This window comes from Colias croceus, chromosome Z (genome assembly GCF_905220415.1).
Source record: "Colias croceus chromosome Z, ilColCroc2.1".
NCBI lineage: Eukaryota > Metazoa > Arthropoda > Insecta > Lepidoptera > Pieridae > Colias > Colias croceus.
The window spans coordinates 6653066-6667148 of record NC_059568.1 but is presented as its reverse complement, the minus strand read 5'-3'; the positions used below and the strand labels follow the sequence as shown (position 1 = coordinate 6667148).

Genomic DNA, 14083 nt, shown 5'->3' with positions numbered 1-14083 from the left:
AATACCTACGCAATTCGTGTACATGAAATGGGACGTTGAAAAATTATAGAGTTGGAAAATCATATAATTGACGCCCATCTTGTGATCGTTTGTCAATCGCTATCTGTAACAGTTACGGAATAATCGCCTGTGCAGTGTGCACACTTAACGATTACACCCTGTATATCAAAATAATATGCAACAAAAAAGAAGAATTTCGGACTAATTTGTTTAATTATGTCATTTTTAATAAAATGTTTTTTTATTATTTTTTGTTGATTTGCGATTTGGTTCAATGATTGAAAGATTTAATAATTGTTCTTGCAATTCATACAATTGTGTATTAGTTGCCCTACAGACTGTTGTCGTTATATCTTATTTCAATAATTTATATAAAGTTTATTTGTAGTAGCATGTTTAATATATTATAACGTTAAATGTTTAACGAAAAGTGAAGAAATTATGTGTTCACTTCTTGATGGAAACAGCGTCACGCTCGCTCGATTGCAGCGACTGACAATTAATATTAAATGATTGTGATCTCTATTTTTCGATCCGAGGATCAACTTTCCTCTGTTCTGTGTTTTTTATTTCTCTCTGTGTGTATTATATGGATGTACTTGGTATTCGTGGTCGGTTTATTGCAACGTCATAACCTAATAGACACCTAATGTCTTATTTTCTACTAATAAACTTTTTAGTAAAGATGATGTAGTGCGCAGGGCGGGGTACCGTAGTTAGCACATATTTTTTTAATACTATTTGAAGAAACAATTTATTTATTTAAGGGTAAGTAATAAAAAAATCAAATGCCCTGGAGGGGAAGTATATTTGTATCGATTTGAAGAATAAAATAACACTATTTTTTTTAGTTTGTTCGATTCTCGGTCGAAGCAACTGAATTTTCGAAAATCTTTGAATGCCGTTCTATTTCTTTTAAAAAATACATACAGGTTTGTCCTTTCAGTAAAATTTGCAATGTCTACTAATTCAAGCAATTCCCCTCCAGGGCCCATGGAAAATTTCTAAGTTTTCATAAAATTATTTTTTGTTGATTTGCCATTTGATTCAAGGATTGAAAGATTTAATAATTATTGTTTTTGCAATTAATACAATTGTATATTACTTGCCCTACTGTGACTTAAGTCATTTTTTTGTGATTTTTTTTTTCAATAGTCGTTTTATTATCTTGTTTCAATAATTTATATAAAGGTGTGCGTTACCCAGGCAAAATGTTTTGCTTTAGAGAGATGAGACTTAAACAAATAATTAGTGTATCATGAGGAGCAATTTGTTTACTAATAGCAAAATTTGTTTGAATTGTAGTTTTTAAGTTATTTAAGAAAAACAAATTTTGCTGGAGTAACGTTTGAAACGTTACCCAGGCAAAATCGTCTTTCAAAAATTAGTTTCAGCACGGAACCAAATACATGAATAGATAGCTTTTGTTGCGTAGTAAATGTTTATAAATAGCAAAATTTGTGTGTGGTATAGTTCTTTAGTTATTTAAGATTTTGCTGCGGTAACGTTTTGGGATTTCCCAGATCTCGAAAACGGCTCAACGCAGAAGTTTGAAAAAAATACCAATAAAAGACCTCAATTTGTTTAAATTTGTTTAATCATTAGTTTTTGATTTGGTTGACGTAAACCAATGTAATTAAATGGTTTCAAAAATCAGAAGAAGCGGGTTTACATGTAAACCAATACACTTATAACCAAATAAACAGCTGTAAAAAATACCCGTGGTTCGACGCTTGTTTACATCAGAAATATTAGATTTCATACTTTACACATTAAGAAGATAAAAACAAATTTGATTTATTTTAGACTGGTCGTACTTTAGCGATCAAATACGCAGTTCCCATAACATTAAGAAACATGGCATACTTTAAACAAATTAAAATGATTCCTGAAAATTCCTTCCTGTTAATTGCAGCTTTGAATTACGGCTCTAATGAAAGTTATCTCAAAAACAAGATTATGTCAGCAATTCTCTAATGAGCCGACCAAATTGAAAAGGTCACATAAAAGCGACCGCACCATACATAAGCGCAACCATCTGAAATGAACAGGATAATATAGATGTTTTGTTAGTACAGTTGAATACAAAAATTTTCTGGTCAGGTTAGTTAAAATAATAAAATGGTTAAGATTCATTATTTTTATTTAAAAAATCAGTCTCATACAAATTATATGTATTGCTTTGCCTTAGCATCAACATTTTTGAGTTTTGTTACGTGTTACTTAGAGTGAATATTTTAACATTACATGTGACTGCCACAGGTGGATAACCCGTGAACCAATCATTGTCAAAGCGTCGTAACCGTCTTTTAACTTAATGTTGAAATATCCACTCTAAGTAACACGACATAAAGCTCATATTTCAATACCACAGTGTGACTTGAGTTGGAATTGAGTCGGCGTTGTGTGTGTAATGTGCAAAGCACATTTAATGTTTTTTTTTACAAAATATGTATTATCGGCTTGCCTATATTTCTTGCCCTTATGAGGGACGGTTTCGAGCATAAAAAAAAAAAAAAAAAACTCAAAAAAATTGTTGGTTGGTTTCGAGCATATTCTATAAAAAATGTATATAATCACAAAACTTTTAAATGAGAAAACAACAATATAATAAAAATCTTCCAACAATTATATAAAAAATAAACAACTTTTACACTTATGTACCTATTTAAAAATATAGGAAACAGTTTTTATCATGTTACTTTTTATCATTAATGTTAGTTTTTATCATTAATAACTACTAATATCACTCATAATCACAGATTCGTACCTAATTCAATAAAATTTGTGTGGTCATTGGGACCGTATAAAATTATGTGTTTTATGCTTCCAGTCTCTAACGTTTTAATTACCTACACTAATGAATATATAATCAAATGTGGCATTATGGAGTTTTTGCATTTCTGTAGTTTACAGTACAGATCATCGTAACATTCATATTGTTGAGTTTTCGTTCTGTAACAGTATGCTCTGTAATGTCCAATCAATGTGGAACTTGATGGTGGGTCAAAATCAATTACTGCCAAAATCATATACTGTTGGCCATTTAACTCTATATTAATGGGTATATCATTCAGGTTAACAGACATGTCATGTAGTTCGAAGAAAAGTAATGGTTTAAGTAAACGTTTTTAGCGTGGCTTTGCGTTGTGGTATCAAAATAAAACATTTGGTTTAACAGAAACAACAAATTAAGTACTAAAAATATAGCTACATGTATATATGTTTGTATTGTTTTAAATCACACTATAAATTATACACTATGATATTACACTTTTATTAACTAGTAAAAATTGTGTAATATGGTACTGCACTTAAAAATATTAAAAAATCGGCTTCACGAATAACGTTTTTCTGCTTAACTGTACAAAACATCGGTTACCAAGCTGCTAATTTGCGAAGATTACCCGTACGTACGGTGCAGTCGCTTTTACGTGACCTTTTCAATTTGGTCGGCTTATTAGAGAATTGCTGACATATTCTTGTTTTTGAGATAACTTTCATTAGAGCCGTAATTCAAGGCTGAAATTAACAGGAAAGAATTTTCATGAATCATTTTAATTTGTTTAAAGTATGCCATGTTTCTTAATGTTATGGGAACTGCGTATTCGATCGCTAAAGTACGACCAGTCTAAAATAAATCAAATTTGTTTTTATCTTCTTAACGTGTAAAGTATGAAATCTAAAATGTCTGCTGTAAACAAGCGTCGAACCACGGGTATTTTTTACAGCTGTTTATTTGGTTATAAGTGTATTGGTTTACATGTAAACCCGCTTCTTCTGATTTTTGAAACCATTTAATTACATTGGTTTACGTCAACCAAATCAAAAACTAATGATTAAACAAATTTAAACAAATTAAGGTCTTTTATTGGTATTTTTTTCAAACTTCTGCGTTGAGCCGTTTTCGAGATCTGGGAAATCCCAAAACGTTACCGCAGCAAAATCTTAAATAACTAAAGAACTATACCACACACAAATTTTGCTATTTATAAACATTTACTACTCAACAAAAGCTATCTATTCATGTATTTGGTTCCGTGCTGAAACTAATTTTTGAAAGACGATTTTGCCTGGGTAACGTTTCAAACGTTACTCCAGCAAAATTTGTTTTTCTTAAATAACTTAAAAACTACAATTCAAACAAATTTTGCTATTAGTAAACAAATTGCTCCTCATGATACACTAATTATTTGTTTAAGTCTCATCTCTCTAAAGCAAAACATTTTGCCTGGGTAACGCACACTATATAAAGTGTATTTGTAGTAGCATGTTTTTTTCAATATATAACGTTAAAAGTTTAACGAAAAGTGAATATAATTTACCGTATCTTCATATTACATATATTATATAGTGTTCACTTATACAGGGTTACTTGTAAAACACCAGCAACCTTGCAGGACAAGATAGCATAAGATATCATAAGAAACAACATTTGTTCTACGACTTTTGATAGGTAATTTGTTAGATTTTATTTTCATACAAAAATAAATATTCATTTAATTTTCCATTTATAAACTCTACACGCATCCTAATAATTACACGAGAAACGAACAAGAGGGGGAAGGTAGGGGCGGAGCGGCGCTAGCGCCTTTGAACTTGATCTATCTGCGACAGTCAGCGCATAAGACTTACAAATGTTAGGAGAGTACAATAAAAGCTTAAAAAATCATTTCAAAATAATTTATTGCGTTATGCCAATAGTCGTAGAACAAAATATGTTGTTACTTATCTTGTCCTGCGAGGTTGCTGGTGTTTTTTCAAGTAACCCTGTGTACACAAGGTTACTTGAAATATAATTATTATATAGTTTTCACTTCTTGTAATAATACAAGAAATAATACCTAACTAATAATAATTTTTATTTTCTTCACTGCGTCACGCTCGCTCAATTTTATTGACTGTCAGTTTTAATATTAATGAAAATTATTGTGATCTCTATTTTTCGATCCGAGGATCAACTTTCCTCTGCTCTATGTGTGTGTACACGTCGTTGATTAATTATTACTTTCTGTGTGGGTTTTATAATAAATGAAGGTTCTGAGATTAATTGTTTATTTATTTGTTGAATCCCATCAATATTATAAATGCGAAAGTTTGCGAAAGTTGTTCGTTTGTAACTCCTTTACGCAAAACCTGCTAAACCGATTTTCATGAAATTTGTCACACAAGTAGAGGGTAACAATGACCGCCTTTCAGATGCAGTGACGACTAACTATGATATTACAGCACTTCTATATTTTGTTCTTACTGTTCTGTTAATACATGATAGAACACATAAATGAATCGCTCTAGGCTGGTACCGTCTTCGTACTATGCACATATTATGCGTAACAAAAAATAAATGGAAAAACTTTCTGTAGCAATTTTCTGGTTTAAAAAACTCTCAATAACTAGGTACATTTTTTGGTTTTTATGGCATTCATTATAACGTATATAACCACAGTATATAACAGTCAAGCAGTCTAAGGCCACGTTTCCACCTGCAAGAAAACTTCCGCGAGAAATATTATATTTTATTTTATTCTATTACTGTCTGTCTAGGTCTGTCTGTAAAATTTGTGTGAAACTATTAATTAGACCAAGCCTGTCTATCTCCGCGTGTAGGTATTAAAAACATACCTACTGGCGAGGGCTATTGCGCAAGGACCAATAAGACCTAGGCTGCCGCAAGCGAAAGAAAACAAACGCGCGCGCGCTATTTGTTCGACCACGTTCAACTTTCTCGGTAATTGCAAGATGGACACAAAACGAAAAAAACAAAAAGATACTGTGCAGTACCTATTTAATTGTTTAAATACGGATCGTGATCGAAATTTAACTTTTTTTGTTTGTCTAAAGACGTACACGGTACAGGTAAAATCTACTTTGATTGGATAATATTAAGTTCCTATTTGATCTCTTAAGTACCTATTTGATCAAAATTGGTTAAGAAACATCCATATTAGTATTTCCTACCTACCCTCTAAGTGAGGTAGCGTAATTTTTTGCCTATTAATGTGTTATTCTGAGTCTACAGCTACATACAAGGCTACATAAATAAAATATAGAACAAATATTGAGAAGTTTATAACGATTACCTAGTTATTAAAACTTTGGTAGATAATAATCATCATTTACTAAATAATATAAAAATCTAATAGAGTGCGGATGGCGACTCGTCGAGCGAAGCGAGCCGCTCACGGCTCACCCCTGCTGCCCTCGCTCACCTAACGTAGCGCGAGAACGTTATGTTTTTTTTTTCAAGTGGGGAAATCTTGCCTAAGATACCCACGGCTCCCGGGGAAGGAGCCGTGGGTTATGTCGGATTCCTACCGACTAAAACCCTACCGTATACCAACGCGCTGCTTTAGACGGGATGCGGGTACACATTCGAAATCTTCCGCATGTCCCGCCCAGCAGTTGCCCGTTTCCAGGCCCTCCGCCACTTGCCCGTTTCCAGGCCCTCCACTAAATACCCACCCTGGGGCGGCGCAAGCTGTTCCCGAGATTACGCCACCCGCTCGCCGATGATGGATTGTTCCCCGTTCCATCATCGGCGTTCCCCAAACCCTCGACCCCAGCACCGACCTGCCGAAGGGCGCGCGCCGAAAGGCCCTCCGAAACGTGATTCACGCGTCGAAGGACCCTCCAGCGCACTTTTATAGAGGTTTCCCTCGCAGCCCCCACCTCACACCAAAGGTGGCGGCCCTCGGTCCGGCCCCACGGACCGGATTACGAGTTGGCAGACGGCTGTCTCAGGACAGCCGCCGCCCTACACCCACCTACAGGAGTCACCGCGTGTCACAAAAGTGACGTGTCGGGATCCCGCCCCCTGTTTTTTTGGTAGTTAGACTACCAACAAAAAACAAACGCGCGCGGCCTCTGGCCGCCATCCACCGCCGCAAAGCGCAGCCCCCTGCCAGTCGGTCGGAACGAGACCCATACGAGCCCCGATCGACCTTCCAACTCCGTTTGGCCCAGCCAAATTGCCAGGCCGCAACCACTAGCCGCCATCCCTCGCCGTACCTCAACGGCACCTGAGCCAATCCTGGCCCCCCGGAGGATCCTAGCCAGCTAGCCAGCCATCTAGTTCATTTCATAGTTTCAACACGCACACAATCTGCTGAGACAATTTGTCTGGTTGCTTCCGCGCCGATCCAATTCGCAACATGTTGGGTTACACCCCCAACGTGCCCTCAACTATACTATTGACGACACAATCTGTCAGCTCACTGCAGATTGTGTCAACAGATTGTTACTGAAATTGAATAGTCTTAAAGGTCCTACTCACGGTTCAACACAACCAACAATCTGCTGAAACAATTTGTTGCAGTCGCGATTGAGCGTTCTCTACTCACGATTCATCCAACCCTCAATCTGATGACACAATTTCATTCCGCGATTGCTTGCCACAACGTGTGCACGTCACGTTGATGCCTGGTCTGATGCTAAACCTCAACGCAATAATACGCATTATTAATGGATATACTAATTTATGAAATATAAGATAATTATCTTTGTAAAGCTTGTATTTTTTCCAATTTTATTGATAGATTTCAAGGGCTATAAAGTATAAACGGCTATAAAATATAAACATCTTCCTCAAATATGCAAAAATGTCTTTCCCGCGTTTATCTCAAAACCACCATTTTGCGATTACTGCATTCTTAGTTAACGCGGCAGCGCGATTGAGCCGAGATTGGAGCAATCACAATACTCACGTTTCAACACGCACACAATCTGCTGAGACAATTTGTCTGGTTGCTTCCGCGCCGATCCAATACGCAACATGTTGGGTTACACCCCCAACGTGCCCTCAACTATACTATTGACGACACAATCTGTCAGCTCACTGCAGATTGTGTCAACAGATTGTTACTGAAATTGAATAGTCTTAAAGGTCCTACTCACGGTTCAACACAACCAACAATCTGCTGAAACAATTTGTTGCAGTCGCGATTGAGCGTTCTCTACTCACGATTCATCCAACCCTCAATCTGATGACACAATTTCATTCCGCGATTGCTTGCCACAACGTGTGCACGTCACGTTGATGCCTGGCCTGATGCTAAACCTCAACGCAATAATACGCATTATTAATGGATATACTAATTTATGAAATATAAGATAATTATCTTTGCAAAGCTTGTATTTTTTCCAATTTTATTGATAGATTTCAAGGGCTATAAAGTATAAACGGCTATAAAATATAAACATCTTCCTCAAATATGCAAAAATGTCTTTCCCGCGTTTATCTCAAAACCGCCATTTTGCGATTACTGCATTCTTAAGTAGCCTACTCACGATTCAATTTCAGTAACAATCTGCTGACACAATCTGCAGTGAGCTGACAGATTGTGTCGTGAATAGTATAGTTGAGGGCACGTTGGGGGTGTAACCCAACATGTTGCGTATTGGATCGGCGCGGAAGCAACCAGACAAATTGTCTCAGCAGATTGTGTGCGTGTTGAAACGTGAGTATTGTGATTGCTCCAATCTCGGCTCAATCGCGCTGCCGCGTTAACTAAGAATGCAGTAATCGCAAAATGGTGGTTTTGAGATAAACGCGGGAAAGACATTTTTGCATATTTGAGGAAGGTGTTTATATTTTATAGCCGTTTATACTTTATAGCCCTTGAAATCTATCAATAAAATTGGAAAAAATACAAGCTTTACAAAGATAATTATCTTATATTTCATAAATTAGTATATCCATTAATAATGCGTATTATTGCGTTGAGGTTTAGCATCAGGCCAGGCATCAACGTGACGTGCACACGTTGTGGTAAGCAATCGCGGAATGAAATTGTATCAGCAGATTGAGGGTTGGATGAATCGTGAGTAGAGAACGCTCAATCGCGACTTCAACAAATTGTGTCAGCAGATTGTGTGTTGTGTTGAACCGTGAGTAGGGCCTTTTAGTTAACGCGGCAGCGCGATTGAGCCGAGATTGGAGCAATCACAATACTCACGTTTCAACACGCACACAATCTGCTGAGACAATTTGTCTGGTTGCTTCCGCGCCGATCCAATACGCAACATGTTGGGTTACGCCCCCAACGTGCCCTCAACTATACTATTGACGACACAATCTGTCAGCTCACTGCAGATTGTGTCAACAGATTGTTACTGAAATTGAATCGTGAGTAGCCTGCTTTAACCATTGACAAGAAATCGAAGAAAGAAAGAAATAATTTATTAATGTACCAGCTTAAAATTAAAATGTACAAAAATAAGGTTTAAAAAAAAAGAAGAAATAATAATTAATAATTAAAACTAAACTATTAAATCTAATTTTATATGATTACATCGGAGAGGCCAACATTAGAAATATTTTTATTTTTTTCTAAATGTTGGCATGCCAGACTCGCCCTTAGGTCTTGGAAAAGTACAAAATAATTTGAACTCTATATCAATTGAATGAAGTTTAAAATTGCTTGATAATGGAAGCCCAACCAAAACGATGTTCTTAAGTGTCGACCCACTGGTTGTGACTTGTGAAGTTGTGAGTTGTGACTTAAACGTACCTAGTGATTATATCCTCTTTTTTTTCATATAAAGCGTCTTATTCACGGTCCGTTTGGACGTACGTCCCGCCAAGGTCACACACGATGCACGACGCATATTCACGGTCCATCCCCGCTGTACGTCAGCTCAAGGCTGCTGTGTGTATCGATAGTTCGATATTGAAATATCGATATCGGTCAATATTTTTTTTTAATAATTTTTTTTTCAGTACATTATTTAATCTACAAAATCATCGTTAACAATCGACCTAATGATTTTAAAGTTATCAGTTGCTTGACAATTTTTTATCATTTGAACGAGTTGCTTCTTAAATCAATCTAAACAGCTGAACATATAAAACAAAGAGCATTTTTAAAAACTCTAAGAAAAATACATATTGGTATACCTACATAATTGTCTTATTTAAATTTAAAAAGTAATTACCAAGAACTATAACCTACTAAGTACATATATACATTCATAATTTAATTTATTTAATAAATCTACTAGACTATAAATAGTTATTGTGTAATCATTTTTGAGCTGACTTACGATTTTTTTTTAATAAAGCCGATATATCGAAATATCGATATTTTTTTCGATATATCGAACTCCGATATTGATATATTTTAAAATATCGATTTATCTAAAATACGATATTTTATAAAATATCAACAGATTCTGCTGCAATGTTACCAACTCCACCAACTTTTAGGTAGATCTATCTACTTTCACCTTGGATGAAAAATCTACCAACTTTTTTAATTTATCGAAAAAATAGAGAGGATAACAGGGTTGAGGATTTTTGGCATCATATTTGTAATATTAAAAAAGAAGATAACTCTCAAATGTTTCCTCTGCTAAGTGAATTTGTAAGACAACTACTTGTGCTTCCACACAGTAGTGCTAATGTTGAGAGACTCTTTTCTGCTGTTAATCTATTAAAAACTTCTAGTCGCAATAATTTATCTACTGACACGATCCAGGGACTTTGTACCTACTGATGCGCATTTTAAATTATTTAATCAAACTATGTACTCTTATAACTCTTTAAAATTGTAAAATATTTATGTTATGTTAACTATTTAGTTGACATGCCAAAAATATTTAAATAAATAGATCATAAAATAATTCACCAATCCAATTACGCTGTCCAGTCTTTGATTTAATTTTGTTTTTCTAAATACAACATATTAATTATTTATTATTTTGGTTTTTTCTTATTGCTTTTTCAAAAATAGTCAAAAAAATAATTTATTCTTACTAAAATAATCTAGGGAGAAATGGATTGAGGGAAAAGAGGCCTTTGCTCAGCAGTGGGACAGCCATGGCTTATAATAATAATAATATAAAATAATCGGTTATAGATATTATACGACCGTGCAGATTCCTTCTAAATCTTGTCAAAAAGAAGTTGAAAAAAGATGTAGGTACCTACTTTTCAAATTGAGTTTGGTCGGAAACTACCTTAAAGGCCCTACTCACGGTTCAACACAACCAACAATCTGCTGAAACAATTTGTTGCAGTCGTGATTGAGCGTTCTCTACTCACGATTCATCCAACCCTCAATCTGATGACACAATTTCATTCCGCGATTGCTTGCCACAACGTGTGCACGTCACGTTGATGCCTGGCCTGATGCTAAACCTCAACGCAATAATACGCATTATTAATGGATATACTAATTTATGAAATATAAGATAATTATCTTTGTAAAGCTTGTATTTTTCCAAATTTATTGATAGATTTCAAGGGCTATAAAGTATAAACGGCTATAAAATATAAACATCTTCCTCAAATATGTAAAAATGTCTTTCCCGCGTTTATCTCAAAACCGCCATTTTGCGATTGAGCCGAGATTGGAGCAATCACAATACTCACGTTTCAACACGCACACAATCTGCTGAGACAATTTGTCGGGTTGCTTCCGCGCCGATACAATTCGCAACATGTTGGGTTACGCCCCCAACGTGCTATATAATATATAACTATACTATTACTATTGACGACACAATCTGTCAGCTCACTGCAGATTGTGTCAACAGATTGTTACTGAAATTGAATCGTGAGTAGGCTACTTTAGATTACCAACTAGAGTACTAATGTACTAAGAGTCGTACGGAACACAGACATCCAAATATAAGTATGTCATGTTCAAGTACAGTGCGACACAAAAGAGATGACAAAAAATGAGGCGCCACCGTCGCTCATATAGCAACACTGATACTGCGACGCAAGCAATCTTGATACTATAGAATAAAAATAAAAAAAATAAAAAGTAATAAATACCGCGATTTAAAGTTGTTTCATTCATCATCGTGTAAATTTAAGACAAAAATACATTAGTATTTTAAATGACTTAACTAGGTCAAATTTTACTTAAATGTATTTGGAATTAGTTTATAGAAATCGGTCAAGCCATTTAGACTGCAGAGGCGCACATAGAATCAAACATACGAACAAACAAACATACATACATACAGCTCAAACCTAAGGCTCAAACACATTACGCTCCTTCTGGGTCCGTCAAGTAAAAAAAACAAGGTGATTTGAAAACTACATATTTTTATTTATTTTTAGTAGATATTCTCCTTCATTTTTACTCCCTTGCTCCACTATCCTGCGTACTGTGCTTTCAGAAACCCCTATAACAAACGAATTAAGACGAATAAGTACATTTAACATATTTATTTAGTAGCTTAAAACTATTTTTTTTTTATGTCGGAGGCCAAGACTCACTTTGGATCCCTGCGTCCACTCTAGTAAGTAGCAAGTAAGGATTCATAGATAGCTGTATGAAAATAGTTATCACTATACTATTTAAAAAGGCTAGGCCAAGGCTGGTTGGATTGGATATAACTTCTTGACTCAAATTGTGCTGGTCGCACTATAAAAACTAGTTTTTGTTTACATACAAATAACTTCAAATTAAATTTCAAAAACGTAATAATCGCCATAGATACGTACATTAAACACTCGTCACTAATGGAATATTCTATTTTATGTAGTACTGAGCAAAAATAAATGGAATCTCACCGGTATAATCTGCTGTACGTCTGTAAACGTTTTCCAAATATTTTTCTCGTTTTTCAGCTTGAAATTATGAGAAACACCGAATGAAAACTTTATATATGGCATCACGGACACCGCTACGTTTAACCTTTTTCATGATTTCTCCTTTTTTGAGTAAATTTCTTGTTTAAAATAACAATTTTATCTCAACTTCACCAAATAAACAACTTTATTCAACTAGACAGCTGCATTGATAATTCAGGGTTGCCAGATAATGAAAAAAAAATTAGTTCCAAATTAATTAATTTCATCTCTTATAATTATGTCGCACTGTAATTAGGTTTATTGCTCTGAGGTAATGTTTATATATCTGTGGTACGGAAGGATTTATAAAAATTCGAGTTGGTAACACTGTTCTGCTATACAGCAAGCCTATTCACGATCAAGCATGCTGCATGCACGATGCACGATGCGCTTGCACGACGTTCGCGGTGGTGGGGGTGCTCGCTGGACGAAAAATTGGTCGTGCACATCCAGCAACGTAATAATAATAATTATTGACGTACGTCAACACTATTCACGGTCGTTTTGCGTCGTGCACAGGGGGGGCACACTCAAAACTGTCATGTAAACGCATAGACGACAGCGACGCGGGCGGTGAGTGGTATAACTAAAATTAAAAAAAAGCCGCCATCTTGTAATGATGTGCGACTGTCATTGTCAACCATAGAGGAAGGATGTATATGTTGTCAACCATAGTTTTCAACTTTCGGACGGACGTTGATGCGATTTCGAGGTTATCTCATTAATTGTTTTTGTTAAATATATCTGGTTATCTTTTAAGTTTTTGTTTTGGTTAAGTTTTGTTTTGTGATTTTGTTACTTGTTTTATTATTGTTAACTGTTGTGAACGTTGTGATCATGAGTTTTCAACGGAGGAGAAAACACGCTAGAAGCTTAGAACTTTTTAAAAACTTGAGAATCCTGCCTCTTGCATGTATTTATATCAAAGAAATTTGTATTTTCATAAAAAAACATCCTCAATATTTTAAAACTAATAAAGAAATTGGAAAATTAACAAGATATCCAAACAATTTGTTTTATTGTATGTATGTATGTTTAATGTTTTAATGTATGTTTTTACCGAGGCCTAAATTAACTTTGTACAAAAAAAATGTTCCTTATATAGGTATTCAGATATTTAATAAAATCCCAAAAGACTTGCAAGGGGTTCCTCTTCCAGGATTTAAAAATAAATTTAATAAATACTTATTAGAGAATTGTTTTTACAACCTAAATGAATTTCTGTATGATATGAAAAATGTCTAAATAATATAAAATAATGATATTGATATTAATTGATTGACTGTATGACTAATGATTTATGTATAACCTAATTTTAAATGACAATACTCCTGACTCGTATTTTTACTATAAATATCTAATCATTTTCATTCATTATGTCAATTAATAATAATTATTGTATGCTATGTAGTTATAGTAAAAACATGAATGTTCCTTAATTCTGATCTTAATATCTTTGTATGTACCATGTTTTTATGCAATAAATGATTTATTTAT

At 34.7% G+C, this 14083-nt stretch overlaps 1 long non-coding RNA gene across 1 annotated transcript; it reads left to right on the top strand.

The window, feature by feature from the left end:
• The first annotated feature begins 53 nt into the window (after nucleotides 1-53).
• LOC123705214 lies at nucleotides 54-5050 on the top strand. Its single transcript, XR_006753273.1, has 2 exons — nucleotides 54-1191; nucleotides 4256-5050. It is a non-coding gene; the product is annotated as an uncharacterized LOC123705214 (long non-coding RNA).
• Nucleotides 5051-14083: the final 9033 nt, after the last annotated feature.